The 14,105-nt window shown below is 61.3% G+C and overlaps 1 protein-coding gene across 7 annotated transcripts in view; it reads right to left on the reverse strand.

Moving 5' to 3' along the window:
• Positions 1–14,105, reverse strand: part of SYT2 (synaptotagmin 2) — a 130,870-nt gene that overhangs the window by 103,279 nt on the left and 13,486 nt on the right. The gene's annotated exons all lie outside the window — the stretch shown is intronic.

A 14,105-nucleotide genomic window follows, 5' to 3' on the forward strand; every position in this document is an offset into this window, starting at 1 on the left:
CAGTGTACTAAGACCTAGCAGTGAGGGATGGACAGACAGACAGGGTATATGGGGTATCCCCTGTAGGAGTATATACTATTTGCTGGGACAGAACAATGAATTTGCTCAGGCCATGCTTACCCGCATGTTCTGTTCACTCCCGTCTATCTAATCTCTCTGTGTGCATGTCCCTCGGCCGGTAGATAAACGTACTACGGTCTAGGAGAGATGTACGGGAGAATTAACTTCTCCCTAGAGTGGGCACACGGGCAGGCCTAGGTATCTTCTTAGCGGATATTCATTGTGATGGTGTCTGGCTCCATCAGCTCTGTGGCCGTCCAAGCCGTTGAGCAGCACTCCCAGGAGGTGACTTTCAAAGCGGCATAGATGAGCATTCATTGTTGGAAATGCCCACGGGCTTGTCCAATCAGAGAGCAGGACCGGAAGCATGTGATTTAACTACCCACTCGGGTACCAGATGAATGACTAGAACTATTGGCTATGGCTTCCTTCCCGTATCGCCTTGCGGTGCAGCCGCTGCCCAAGTTGCATGGTTGTCACAGTGACGGTTCAAAGCATGAATGAGATGTCAATGAGCGTTTCACTCCAGCAAGTGCCCGGCCAATTGGTGGCGTTTGTGCCTGTGCGAAGGGAAGAGTTACAATTAAAGGCCAGGGCAAGTCACCATCTTGGACCACTCTTCTGGTTGGGCACCCAAGGCTAAGTCCTGCTGTCCGCCTCCCGACCAGCCATAGCATCTGCACGGCCCTTGCGAGGCACAGAGATAGAGGCGTACACCTGGAGATGGACAGACCAGCCTCTGTAGTCCCCTAAATCTGACCATCCTGATGTGTCCAGCCACCCCCCCAGGGTAGGGATGTAAAATATCAGTTACACCCTGGAGATCTCTCCGCCTCAGACCCATCTTCTGTTCCCTGCTTGAGTGGTAGAGCCACGTGGTTTGAGAGCTCAAGGACCAGGATACTAGACACCACTCCCAAAGCCCACATGTAGTCTATACAGAGACTGTGGGTGTCTTTCCTAGCAGGTGGGTCTACTGCACCAAAAAGGGGGGGGAGGAATCTGTCGGATTAGGGTTCCTATGCTCCCTGGCAATGCTGTGAGGCCGAATACATCACTGCTTGGAGATTCCCCAGAGAGAAGGGGCCAGGTTGTGGGAAGCATCTCCAGCTGACAAATCCCCATCTAGGTCCCTTTACTCGCCACGGAGGAGCGGGGCCGCCCTGTGCAGTCAACACGAGACCAAGACGAGGCCTGCGGTAAACAATTAAGCTAGAAAAGGTGAAGGGCATCTAAAAAGCCTCCAAACTCCTTCGTGCAGAACGGTGCCCACGGGAGCAATCAGCGCGCACTGGACCAGGGCTGTCATTTCCCTCCGATGGGAGCAGCATGGTAATGTTGCCAGAGCAATCAGACCCGCGCCCGGTTTCTCCTCTCCCCCTCCACCGCTAAATCTCTGCGCTTTAGATTTCATTACGGGCGGCTGCGATGCTCGGACAGCTGCAGAGAACGCCACGGAACCAGAAGCCCTGCTGACCAGTGGGGAAGGAAGGAGAGGTCATCTCTAGATACCTGCTCCGACCCACAGATCCCATGTGACAAATCCACGTCTCCCTTTGCGGGGCGTGCTGCTTTCCTAGGGCTCCTGCATGGGGCAGAAGCAGGCCCTGCCTAGCACAGCAAGCAGAGGCCAGATGCAAGGGGGTCTAATGCTGCCTGTGCCACATACCAACAGGAATCACCTGCTTCGTCTCTTTCTGATGCACTTTCCCCACCGTCAGGGGCAGGTACACACCTCATGGGGGTGAACAAGTCACATCTGCCCCGTGCTGTGTGACGACTGGTTTCTGGCTCCCCAGGAGCCTCACCCAGGCTCCGGTCCCTGGGGGCTGCGCACCCTGGGCTGGGCTCAGGTGATAAGGGATGTGCCCAGGAGGGCGTGCAAGCCCATGAGTGGGGTAGAGAGAGGTGGGGTAAGAGCACAGAGCCACGTGTGGCCACCTTCGTGGGGCTGGAGTTGGTGCCTCCCCGCTGCCCCTGTGTAATCCTGTTGAATTGGTTAACCAGCTAAACATAACGCTTAACCTGGTAACTGATTAAAGGGGGTGCCCCCCAGTCACAGGCAAGAACTGCTCTGGCCTGGCTGGAGTGTCCCCGTCTGTGGCGCACCCACAGCACCAGCCCCCCAAGTTAACCTTTCCCATTCCTACTCCTGAAGCCCAGCCCCCTGCCCGGTCCATGCCCAGCCCCACGGAGCTGCCTGAGCGCAAGACACTGAAATCCCCGGACCCCTCTTAGATGCCTGCATGGAACGCTGGCTTGACCTTGAAGTGGGCACCGGAGATGGGCACCAGAGCTCCTGGCCGCTGCTGGTTCACAGGGACCCTCATTAACATTGCCTGAGAGGAGGGTCTGCGGGCAGGCACCGCGCCCCCTCCTGCCTTTGCCTTCCCCCAGCGCTGGCGAAGACAGCCCCCCCCCCCAAAACTACCCGCTTCTGGGGAACTGGCTCTGCAGTAGGTAAGCAGCCAGGCAGGGGCACACGCTGGCCCTGTGTGTCCAGGGGTTCTGCAGGGGATGGAGGGACCTTCGTTCTGCCACAAGCTCTTCCCACTGCAGCGGGAGCAGAGAGCAGCTGCCAGACGCACGAGCCCCAGGCAAGCTGCAGGCTCCTCACCAGCCAGATCCACCGGCCCCCGAGCAAACAGGCCCTGCGATTTCCCTGCGCCGCGTCCTCTCTGCCCTGTAACGAGCAGCTAGGCCAAAAACTGAGCCCATGCTGTAGCAGCACCCTGGAGCCGAGAGGAAATCGGGGGCAGGAGGCAGAAGGGGGTCTCAGCGGGGAGCAAGGAGAAGAGGGTTAATATAAAACGCCAGCCAAGCATCAGAACCCAAGTGGGGGCGAGTCCTGCCCTGCCGCCCGAATCTCTCCGCATTCACACGCCGCCGGCCCGGGAAAGGGGAGGACAGGTGGCAATTTCGGAGCAGCCGGGCGTTCTACAAGCAGCTCACCGGGGATGCCCCAAGGCCCCGTTACAGCTCACGCAAACGGCTCAGCTGACTTGGGAAGGGGGGGGGGGGGCGCTCCCGTGACTTCCCCGCGGATCAGCGCGGCCGCTGCAAGTCCAGGTGATCGCTAGCATCCTCCGACAGCAGGGCGTCCCCGCCGGCGCCTCTCCCGTCCCAGCGCCCCCATGTACAGGCCACGCAGCCAGTCCCGGGCCACGGGGCTCTGACATGCAGCCTTGACAGAGCACAAAGGCTGGAGTCAGACCCTGCTGACTGGTCTGGGGGGCACTTGCCCATCCCAGACCCAGGGGCAGGGGAGCTCTGCGCACAACTGGCATGGGAGGGGCGATTTCCAGCTGCCAGGTGGGATGCAGCGGGCGAGGGGGGTCCCTCAGAGGCCTGGGGCACGGGGGGGGGTGCCCCACCCCACATGCCAGGTGGCGGAGGCACCTTGGTGCAGCATTTCATCGCGCTGTCAGGAGCCACAGAAGCAGCCTGCCCCGGAACCATCACCCTTTTGCTTCTCAATGGCTCCCTCCTGGTCCAGGACTCCGGAGAGCTGGGTCCAATGGCTGCCCCACCACAGCTTCAGCGAGCTGCTTACTCCCAGTGGGTCTCAGTCAACCATCCCCTCACACAGACCAGGGCAGCCGCCCCAAGCATCCTCTGGACGGGAGGGACCCGGGGGTTACACAGCCAGGGTACGGGGGTAGGCCCCACGGCCCCCCCAGGACAGCCCATAGAACATAAGAACGTAACATAAGAACGGCCGTACTGGGTCAGACCAAAGGTCCATCTAGCCCAGTATCCTGTCTGCCGACAGTGGCCAGCACCAGGTGCCCCAGAGAGGGTGGACCAAAGACAATGATCAAGCGATTTGTCTCCTGCCATCCCTCTCCAGCCTCTGACAAACAGAGGCCAAGGACACCATTTTATCCCCTGGCTAATAACCTTTTATGGACCTAACCTCCATGAAATTATCTAGCTTCTCTTTAAACTCTATTATAGTCCTAGCCTTCACAGCCTCCTCTGGCAAGGAGTTCCACAGGTTGACAACACGCTGGTTTCCTGAGCAGCTAGAGCACGGCTCTGAGACAGGAAGGCATGTGGCTGGCTCGGCCCTACGGACGTTCAGCACGGACCGTCCTGCCGTCTGTCCGCCCATCGCTGAGCGACGGCCCCCCGGGACACTGAACAGAACAGGAGCAGCAGAGGCAGGACCAGCAAGATTGTGACCCCTCCCCCCAGCTCTTTCAAAAGCTGTCAGAGGCGTCTCTCTGACCCCCCCTTTCTCCAGCCGCACAGCTTTTGCCCCTCCGCCGGGCAGATAGCAAGGGCTTGCCCCGGAGTCGTTGCAGACAGTTCTGGAGTAGGAAAGCTCTGCTCTTCTCTAGCCAGTTCCATCAGGGCTCCAGGGAACTACACGACGCATCCTCCAGACACCCGGGAAACTGTCAACACCCGTTTTGTGGGTGGAAAGAGTGGAGCCACGGAGACAGATCTTCAAACTGCCTCGGTGCCCTACTTCCACTGACTTCCCTGGGAGGTAGGAGTCTAACCCAGCCCTAAGTGACGTGCCCAAGGCTGCACAGCGAGTTAGTGGCAAAGCCGGAGGAGAAGGCAGAGCATCTGTGTCCCAATCTACAGCCAGACTGCCAGCTCCTCTTTCCCACGTCTTATCTTCCGACAGCACCCTCAAAATCAGATCCACCTTGCCTGATGCTACAGGAATGAAAGCACCGACTGTTCGTCACGCGAGTCACCCGATTAAAAAGCGACCGTCACCCAATCAGGGAGCAAAGCCCATGCCCCGTGACTTAGGGCACAAGCCACAAGATGCGCCCCATGAACAAGGCGGAAAATCGCCCCTCCCCACGCTATTCGCAGACGGTGAAATTCACGCCAGGACAGAGTCAGCCCAAGGCCCAGCCCGTCAGAAGAGACGAGAGGCAGATTTTCAGGGGCTCAGCCCCACAACAGGGCCCAGCGTGGCCAAGGGCCCAGCTCCTCTTTAGGCACCAAAAAGGGGGGCGGATCCGCTGCAGAACTCAACCCCCAGCACGCCGGGCCCTGGGAAACCTGGCCAGTGAGTTACCTGCCCACCCGGGAGCGAAGCTCTTTGGAAAACCTGGCCATTGGGGCGTAGGTGGGTCTCCAGTGACTTGGCTGCACCCGGAATTAACTTCCTGTATCACCCACACCCTGCAGCACGCTGGTCCCCCACGCTGCAGCGCCTTGGCTAGCCAAGCCGGCGTCTTGGCACAGGCATTGGAGGCGGGTGCTTTTGGAACCGGAAAGCCCAGGTTCCATCCCCCAGCAGACAATGCAGCCTGTGGTGCAGCGTTACCGCAGGGACGATTCAGAGGAAAAACCAGCCGTAAACTGGTGAAGAAATAACGCAGCCAGCTCTGCTCCCGAGCGGCTTTCTCTGCTCCCCCCGGCCCCACGCCTGGCCTGGCCCGCGCGACTCCCTTCGCCGCAGCACAAGCCAGACTCCAAGCGGCTGCACCTCTCACCAGAGGTTTCCCAAGGGACCAGAAGACGAGGCTGGAGCGGATCGAGGACACGGACACGGAGCCTGCCTGGCTACAGGAGTCGTTCTCCCGGCCACTGGAGCGAGCAAGGAGAGCGGACCTGGGAACAAAGGCACACACCCCCCGAAGCTCCAGGCATGGACTCCGAGGGATCCACCAGCGGCAGGTCTAAGGCAGGGCGACCCGGAGGTGCCAGACGGTGGAAGTGGACGCAGGCATCCCTCCCTTTTCCCAACCCTTCTCCACCAGACCCAGGTGTGTGACCAGGCCCGTCAGTTGGTTCCCACTCTGCTTCCGATCTCTTCTGAGCTGCTGCCCACCTCATGTCTGCCCACAGGGCCTGCCTGTCCCTACCAGCCCACGCCTGCCCCCCATTGGCCCACGGGGCCTGCTCGCCTCTCCTTACATTTTCCAGCCAGCACCTCTGAGGTTTTCCCCGGCTGCCTTTCACCGTGTGGGGAGCTCTCCGTGACCATCCACAAGGCCACTTCCGTCTCCGCCTTCACATGCCTCCGCATCGCTCTCCCTCGCCGGGAGGCCTGCTCCCAACTTGGCCACTGGTGCACCACAGCCACAGCCTGTAATGCTAATGCCTCGTGCTTCCCGGGAGCCTGCAGGCTCCAGCTGCCTCCGGGCGTAAGCTCAGAGGGTGCGTCTAAACTACATGGCTCTGTCGACGGAGCCACGTAGATTAGGCTGATCGGCAGAGGGAAATGAAGCCGCGATTTAAATAATCGCGGCTTCATTTAAATTTAAACGGCTGCCCCGCTCTGCCGATCAGCTGTTTGTCGGCAGATCGGGGCAGTCTGGACGGTCGCCTGTCGACATGAAAGCCCTTTGTCGACCTCCCCGTTATGCCTACCATGCAGAACACAGAGGGGCGGTGGGGGGCTGTCCTACCTTCTGCTTTTGGGGCTCCACCAGGCCCTCCGCTCCAGTGGGTTTCCCAGGGAGCAGCAGGGTCCCTTCCACAAGGAGAATGCTCCACCAGCATCCTGCCCTCAAAGGGATGGGCTCAAACACCAGAGGCTGTGCCGGAGCACGGCAGGAAGAACCATCTTGCCCGCGGAGGGGACCCACGTGGCGGTGAGGGGAAGATGTCACCGGCTCCCCCCGCACGCTGTCTGCATTAGCCTGGAAGGTCTAATTAATAAATGGGGAATTATGCTGATTGTATCCAATACTTCAGGACGCGAGACGTTATCAAAATCCCATTATAAAGGAAGGGAAGCATGAAGAGCAAAATTAGCCACAGCCTCGGAAACATCTCAATCCAAGTGAGCGCGCTGTTATTAGGGGTAATCATCAGACGGCGCTTTGGGACGTGCAGCCTCCGCTGGGATGGGGCGTGGGCCCGGAACAGCTGGGCAGAGGGAGCCCCGGCCTCCAAGAGGCAGCAGGAAAAGTGTCTGTTCATCCTCGAAGGCAAAGTGATCCCCAATAACCCAGGGTGAGGGATCACTTTGCAAAATTCAACTCCTGGCCGCCACACACGGCGCTGGGATGCACAGCGGCTGTCTGAGCCCACTGCCGGCCCCTCGTGTTCAAAACTCCGGAGTCAGGCCTCCAAAGTCATGGTTGTTGCCTTAAAAAAAGGGCACCATCTCAACAGTGACGCACGCGGAGCTTTGTTTATCGGCTGCTGGTGGCATAGCCTTTCAAGGCCAACCTGGAACTGTGCCCTTCCCATAATCACCTAAGGCCAGACACTAGAGCTTGATGGGAAAGCACCCAAAAAATCACAATCGATTAAGTCTTGTCCCCAGCGCTGTGACACGGGGACAAGCCTGACAGGGATACAGCCTGAACGACCAGGTCTCTCTGGAGACCGGGATTCTAACCGTCTCGGGGCTGACCTGGGACAGCATAGCCATGGATACCGCCCCCTGCAGGGCAGCGAGCTCGCTGGCACACTGCGTGCACAGCCTGGAGAGCCCTTGCGAGAGGGAGGAACCAGGACTGGGCTGTAATGGAGACAAAGGGGGGACGTCTCTGGTGAGGCTGTCGGACATGGACAGACCCGGTGGTTTGCTCTCTCTCTCTCCCCAGGGGCCTCCTTATGTCATGGCATGTCCTGGCCCGGGCCGTTGAGCGCCCTGAAGCACCCAAAGAAGAGGCCTTTGTCCAGATCGAGCAGGGCTCACGGGGGCTGGAGGCGGAAGGGGCAGGAGGCGGCAGATTTCCCAGGTCCTGGCTGGAGAAGGTGGGCCAGCGCCGCTGAGATAGCACCTAGCCAGGCTCACGGTCCATCCCACCCCAGGCGGCACTGCCTGGCGCCCGTCCCCACAGACCCCAGCTCCATTCACTTTTCATACACAGTCCAGGGCACTGGATGGCCCCAGTGGCTGAGAATGGGAATGGAGCCTCCCAGCCCCCAAAACAGAGCCCGGGCAGCAGTGACCCAAAGCCAACGGCCGCCGTGTGACTCAGCACGTGGGGCTCCGTCCGCTCGCGAGCTTGGAAGAGGAGTTGCCCTCCCACTGGCCACCCCAACCCGTGCGCATCAGCAAGTCTGTTCATCCTTCGCCTTTGGCTGTTGTGCGTACGGCCCCTAGCACAAAGGGGTCATCGTAAAATCACAGCGCACTAGAACTGGAAGGGACCTCAAGAAGTCATTGAGTCCAGTCCCCTGCCTTCCCGGCAGGACCCAGCACCATCTACACCATCCCTGACAGGTGTCTGTCCAACCTGCTCTTACATATCCCCAGGGATGGAGACTCCACAACCCCCCTAGGCAACTTATTCCAGTGTTTCACCACCCTGACAGTTAGGTGCTACTGTAACACACACAACAACAACGCCGCTAGTTTGCCGCTGGTGTACACGGGGCGGGGCAGGGGGAGGGAGGGGGAAGAAGAGCTGTCACAAAGCAAGTCGTCATGCAGAAACTGGGCATTTGTGACCACTTATCCCTCACCACACCAAGAGTAGTGCAATCCAGCAGGTCCAACACGTGACCAGGGCGGGCGATTGGGTAGCTCTTTGCCCTACCACTGACTTGCTATGGGACTTTGAGGGAGCCAGCGCCACATTCCATGCCTCAGTTTCCCCATCTGTAAAATGGGCAGGGCTCGACAATTAGTGTAATCTCCTTCCCCGTGGCGAGTAGATTACAAGCTGGCATGCGCAGTGTGCCAAACCGTGCGGCTGGTGCGTGGGGCTCGCCGCCGCGTGGCGTGCCCTGAAAATGGGGAGTGTGCCCCGACTTCCCTTGGCAAAGCGCTTTGAAATTGGTGGGTGAGTTGGTCTGGAGGGGCGGTTTGGTAGGCTGGGTTCTGGGGGCGTACTAGGAATATCATTTAAGGCAAGAGGCATCAGAATTCCTAGCTCTACCACTCTATCAACGTAGGACCCTGGAAGTGTCACTTCCGTGCTGTGCCTCAGTTTCCCTAATCGATCACTTTTTTTTTTTTTTTTGACCCTCAAGTGACAGGCGCTATGTGGAGCAAACACAGAGTATGAACTACTGCTCCGAGCGCCCCAGGCAGCCTGCAGTTATGGAGCGAGTCCTCTAAAGGACACATGCTACAGATAAATGACGCAGCAGATGGCAGGTGACTCTTACTGCCCGTGGATGCTCTTCTGCACAGTTCCTGGTGCCCGGGGGAAGGGGGCATGGAATCTGCAGCAGCATCTCAGCACAAGGAATTAAAAAATAAAACCCTTCGCTCATTAGATTACAGGCACCGTGCGGGAACCCCGCAGGCCGCTGCAGCAGAGAAGGCATCTGCGCGGCTCAGCCAGCTCGGAGCAGCTCTCGAGTGGTTAATAGCAAGCGGCACAAGGAATCTAGGGCTCTGGGGAGCTTTCCAAAGCAGCCCCCCCCCCCACACACACAAGCTCCCATGGGCCAAGGGATGAATGCAGCTGCCTGACTGGCCCTAAAGATCCAGGATGTGTCGTGCCCCCAGACTATGTGGAACGGGCACGTCCCCATGCGCCAAGGAATCGCCCGCACACACCTGGCTGCAGCTGGATCGGATGTTTGGGGCGGGGGAGGAGCGGCGTGCAGGCTGCCAGCCTGGGGACAAACAGCCCCCCTGCTGCCCTCCACCTCCTTAACCCTTCTTGCTCGGTGAGGAGTCTCTGTAGCCAGGTGGGAAGATGCTGGGGGGCCAGACGGAGATGGGTCCAAGCTGCAGAGCCCCCCTCGCTCTCAAGGGACGCGGGCGTGCCACAGGAAAGCAGGGTCCACCCCATCCCTTCAGTGGCTCCAAGGGAAGGGAACATTCCCGAGGCATTTGGGTTCCATGCGGGGGGCCCGCACGCCTGCCCTAGGGGTCCTGTGTGTGAGGGAAGCAGGGATATTGGCCAGGGCCAGTTCCCTGGCCCATACACTGAGCATGGCATGCTCAGTCAGATCCAACACAGCTCTCACTCCAGCTCTGCCACTGACTCATAGTGTGACCTTGGGCAATTCGCTTAGCCACCCTGGGTTAGACCCCTGTTTGTGTCCTAACATCTTTTTCTGCTTCGGGGGGGGGGGAGGGGGGGGGGAGAAGAATGAGCCCTGGCCAGAGATCATGAGCCATCAGAATGGCCAGACTGGCTCAGGCCAATGGTCCACCTAGCCCAGCATCCTGTCTTTGGACAGCGGCCTCTGCCAGGTGCCCCAGAGGGAGTGAACAGAACAGGGAACTTATCCCCTGTCCTCCAGGCCCAGCATCTGGCAGTCCCAGACCAACCTGGGGAGGGGCGTTTCACAGAGATGTGGCTCGGCACAGCAACTGCTCCCCCCTCCTTAGGTTATCAGGGGCCCTCGGGAGCAGAACGTCAGCATCCCGGTCTCCGGGGAAGGAAGCAGCTAGAGGGGGCTGGCCATCCAGATTCGGGTTCAATTCTAGGTTCGGCTGTGTGGACTTGGCCTGGTTTCTCTGCCGCAGCCAAACGCCAGCCCTAATAACGACACTTCCTTCTCTGGCCCATGGTGATCTCAAGGCACTTGGGGGCTGGCTACAGGACACAGAAAGCTAACTTAGCCGGTGGCTGAAATGCAGCTCCCTCTAGGGTGGGACATGGCTGGTGCGGAACAGTGCATGAGAACATGACCCGGCAGAAGCAGAGAGCGCAGGCCACAGACTGCGGGGGGTATTCAGGGCCGCAGCAGCCGGGTTTGGCCAGGGCATCACAATTAACTCTGCTGGGATGGAAACACCAGCAGCCAATGAGTGCAGAGAATCTAGGAAACCAACCCCCTTTTCGCAGCACAGTGCCCCCCACTCAGCAGGGGTCAGAGAGAAGAGCGCCCCCTACTGACTCCTCTGCCTGCCCCCTGCAGCACGGAGCCCCCAATGCCACCATGCGGCCCTGCATCATCTCAAGGGGAAAGCAAGCTCTAGGCAGGTCCCAGCTGGGGGAGTGTCTGGCTGCAGGCTGGACTCGCAGGGACACCCCTCCCTGCCCAGAGAGCCAAGCGGAGAGGAAGCCCTGCCCCACACCGGGGGCCCATGCTGACCAGCCCTGGCCCTGTCACAACCAGACAGGCCCTTGGGGCAAGAGGGGGCGGGCGGGGCTCATGACATGGCAGCACTGCCTCCGTTTCTGAGGCTGCAGGAGAGTTATGTCAGAGCCCAGAGGAGCACCCCTCCCCAGGGACCCCCTTCACACACACAGCTAGAGACCCCCCCACACACCTGCCTCTACCAGCAGTGCTGGTGCTCCTCCACCCCCAGGACAACCACACGCTCCCACCCCCACACGCTCCCACCCCCCAGCAGCGCCCACACCGGGTGGGGAGCCTACCAACGGGGCAAACCCTGGGGCAGTCCAGCCCCCTCCCTGTCCCTCCTGCTTTCACAAGGCACCACGCTGGACTGTCCACACCGGGTCAGCCCAGTGCCCTGTCTGCCCACAGCGGACAAAGCCAGGTGCCCCAGAGAGAGCAGAACGGGGCAACTGTCGAGTGATCCCTCCCATTGCCCAGTCTGAGTGAGCATCTCGCAGTCGGAGGGTTAGGGACGTGGGGCTGCATCCCTGCCCATCTTGGCTAATAGCCATTACCAGATCCATCTGCCATGAAGTGATCCAATTCCCTCTAGCCAGACGTCCTGGCTGCCAGACCCCTGCTCTAACCACTAGACTACACTCTCTCCCCAGGACCGGGAAGGTCCTGTCCAGACCCTGCCTCCAGGGATTATATTCTGCTGAACAGTTTCCGGGGGATACGACAGGTTCGCTTCCTGCCCTAGTGTAGCAGCGTGTGCCTGGGCGCTGTTCGAGGGCACTGTGCTGCAGGGAGCAGGTAGGGGACTGAGTAGGCCAGGCGTCCTGGCTAGCCCATCCTGCTGCTCACACACCAGCTCTGCCCAGTCCCTGCCTTTGCAGAGAGCCCCCGGCTCCCCTTTGCCCCCACAGATTCTTCGGGGTGCGAGGCTGAGCCGTCAGGCGGCAATCGCAGCCCGTCGCTGCCCACGGAGACCGCCAGCCGCCCCGCCTGCGAGGAGGAGAGCCAGCCTTACCCTGCACAGGCAGCGCTAATGACTCAAGAGTCGGGGAGTCGGTATCTCCGGCCTCATCTTGTAAGTGCTCCAGTGCGGTAATAGACTGAGAGCTCCGAGACTGACCTCCTGCCAGCAGCCAGCAAGGAGACAGGCGCCTGCCCACGGCCTCCGCCAGCAATTCTCCAGAAGCACGGCCGGCGGGGGGAGGGCGTTAATGCCCCCTTGCAGATAGAGGCTGCACGGGGCCCAGAGCCAAGAACAGACCCTCACTAGCTCCCCTGGTGCAAACACACTCAGCACGGACCCACTTCACTTTGGCGCAGTGAGTTTATCCCACAATTGGCGCCCCTGCAGCAAGGGACATGGGGCTGCATCCCTGCCCGCCTTGGCTAATAGCCATTGCGGGACTCATCCGCCGTGGACTGGTCTGTTCCCGCAGCTGCCTCCGGACACAACCAGCCCTCCCGCAGCCACACAGCAGATGGTGCCACCGGCTTCCGGCTCCCTCGGGGTTTGGGGAGCGGGGATGGGCACACGGAGGGTCCCAGGGAAGGCACACAAGGAAGCCGACAGCCTTGGCTCCAGTGCATTGTGGAGGGCTGGGGGGCTGCCTGGAGACACACTGTAAGGTGACTGGGACGAAAGCTCTGGGGCTTGGCCCACGTCACCAGGGAAAGCACGGTCCTGAACACACTCCTCCCTCGCACCCCAAGCAAGCAGGGAGTGAGCTTTAGCGCCAGCGGCAGGACCCACCTGGCAATCGCCACACCAGCTCGTGACACCTCAGAGCAAACCACCATGAACACACGAGCTCCAGCCCCTCTCTGGGCTTCAAACCCAACCCAGGGCATTTGCATGACCCGGAGCCAGGCCCGAGATCAGGCAGGAAAGGCTCTGTTTGGACTCCTCCCCATGGCTCACTAGCACCCCCCCTCCCCCGGGACTCCTCCCTAGAGCCACATCCGGCCTGGGGGAAGCCCCTGGATTGTAGCCTTGAAACAATTCATGCCAGCTCTGCAGCACCTCCCCTGCACGCACTTCGGACTGTCCCCTGCCAGGCAGCCCTGGTGCAACCACCTCCCCTTGCAACACCCCGCTGCTCCTTCTCTGCAGCCCCCTTAGGGGAGAGTCCACGCCAGGCCGCCGGCCACACCGCACCGGGCACTCCAGCACCAGGGCATCCCAGCAACCAACACACCAGAGCACAAGCAAAACCACGTTTTTGGACTTTCATAACTGATGCAGCAAGCCCAGAGGTGCCAGCCAGGGAGGGGGGGCTCCGAGCTGCCCGGCCCTAGGGGTGCCAGCCAGGGAGGGGGGGGGGCTCCGAGCTGCCCGGCCCAGAGGGTGCCAGCCAGGGAGGGGGGGGGGCTCCGAGCTGCCCGGCCCAGAGGGTGCCAGCCAGGGAGGGGGGGGGCTCCGAGCTGCCCGGCCCAGAGGTGCCAGCCAGGGAGGGGGGGGCTCCGAGCTGCCCGGCCCTGGGGGTGCCAGCCAGGGAGGGGGGAGCTCCGAGCTGCCCGGCCCAGAGGGTGCCAGCCAGGGAGGGGGGGGGCTCCGAGCTGCCCGGCCCTGGGGGTGCCAGCCAGGGAGGGGGGGGGCTCCGAGCTGCCCAGCCCTGGGGGTGCCAGCCAGGGAGGGGGGGGGGCTCCGAGCTGCCCAGCCCTGGAGGTGCCAGCCAGGGAGGGGGGGGCTCCGAGCTGCCCAGCCCTGGGGGTGCCAGCCAGGGAGGGGGGGGCTCCGAGCTGCCCAGCCCTGGAGGTGCCAGCCAGGGAGGGGGGGGCTCCGAGCTGCCCAGCCCTGGAGGTGCCAGCCAGGGAGGGGGGAGCTCCGAGCTGCCCGGCCCAGAGGGTGCCAGCCAGGGAGGGGGGGGGCTCCGAGCTGCCCAGCCCTGGAGGTGCCAGCCAGGGAGGGGGGGGCTCCGAGCTGCCCGGCCCTGGGGGTGCCAGCCGGTGGGGGGGCTCCGAGTCACCGGGCCCCGGGGTGCCCGGGCTCAGCCCTGGCACAAATTACGCTCTGTCCCAGCAGAATTCACTGCGGAGCCACCTGCCCTGGAGCCCAAGAGCGAGCAAACAAACGAAGTTACTTCGGCGAGCGCCTCCCCGCGCCCGGCCCGGCCACTCAC

The sequence above is a fragment of the Pelodiscus sinensis genome, chromosome 27 (genome assembly GCF_052426305.1).
Source record: "Pelodiscus sinensis isolate ZL-2025 chromosome 27, ASM5242630v1, whole genome shotgun sequence".
Classification (NCBI taxonomy): Eukaryota; Metazoa; Chordata; order Testudines; family Trionychidae; genus Pelodiscus; species Pelodiscus sinensis.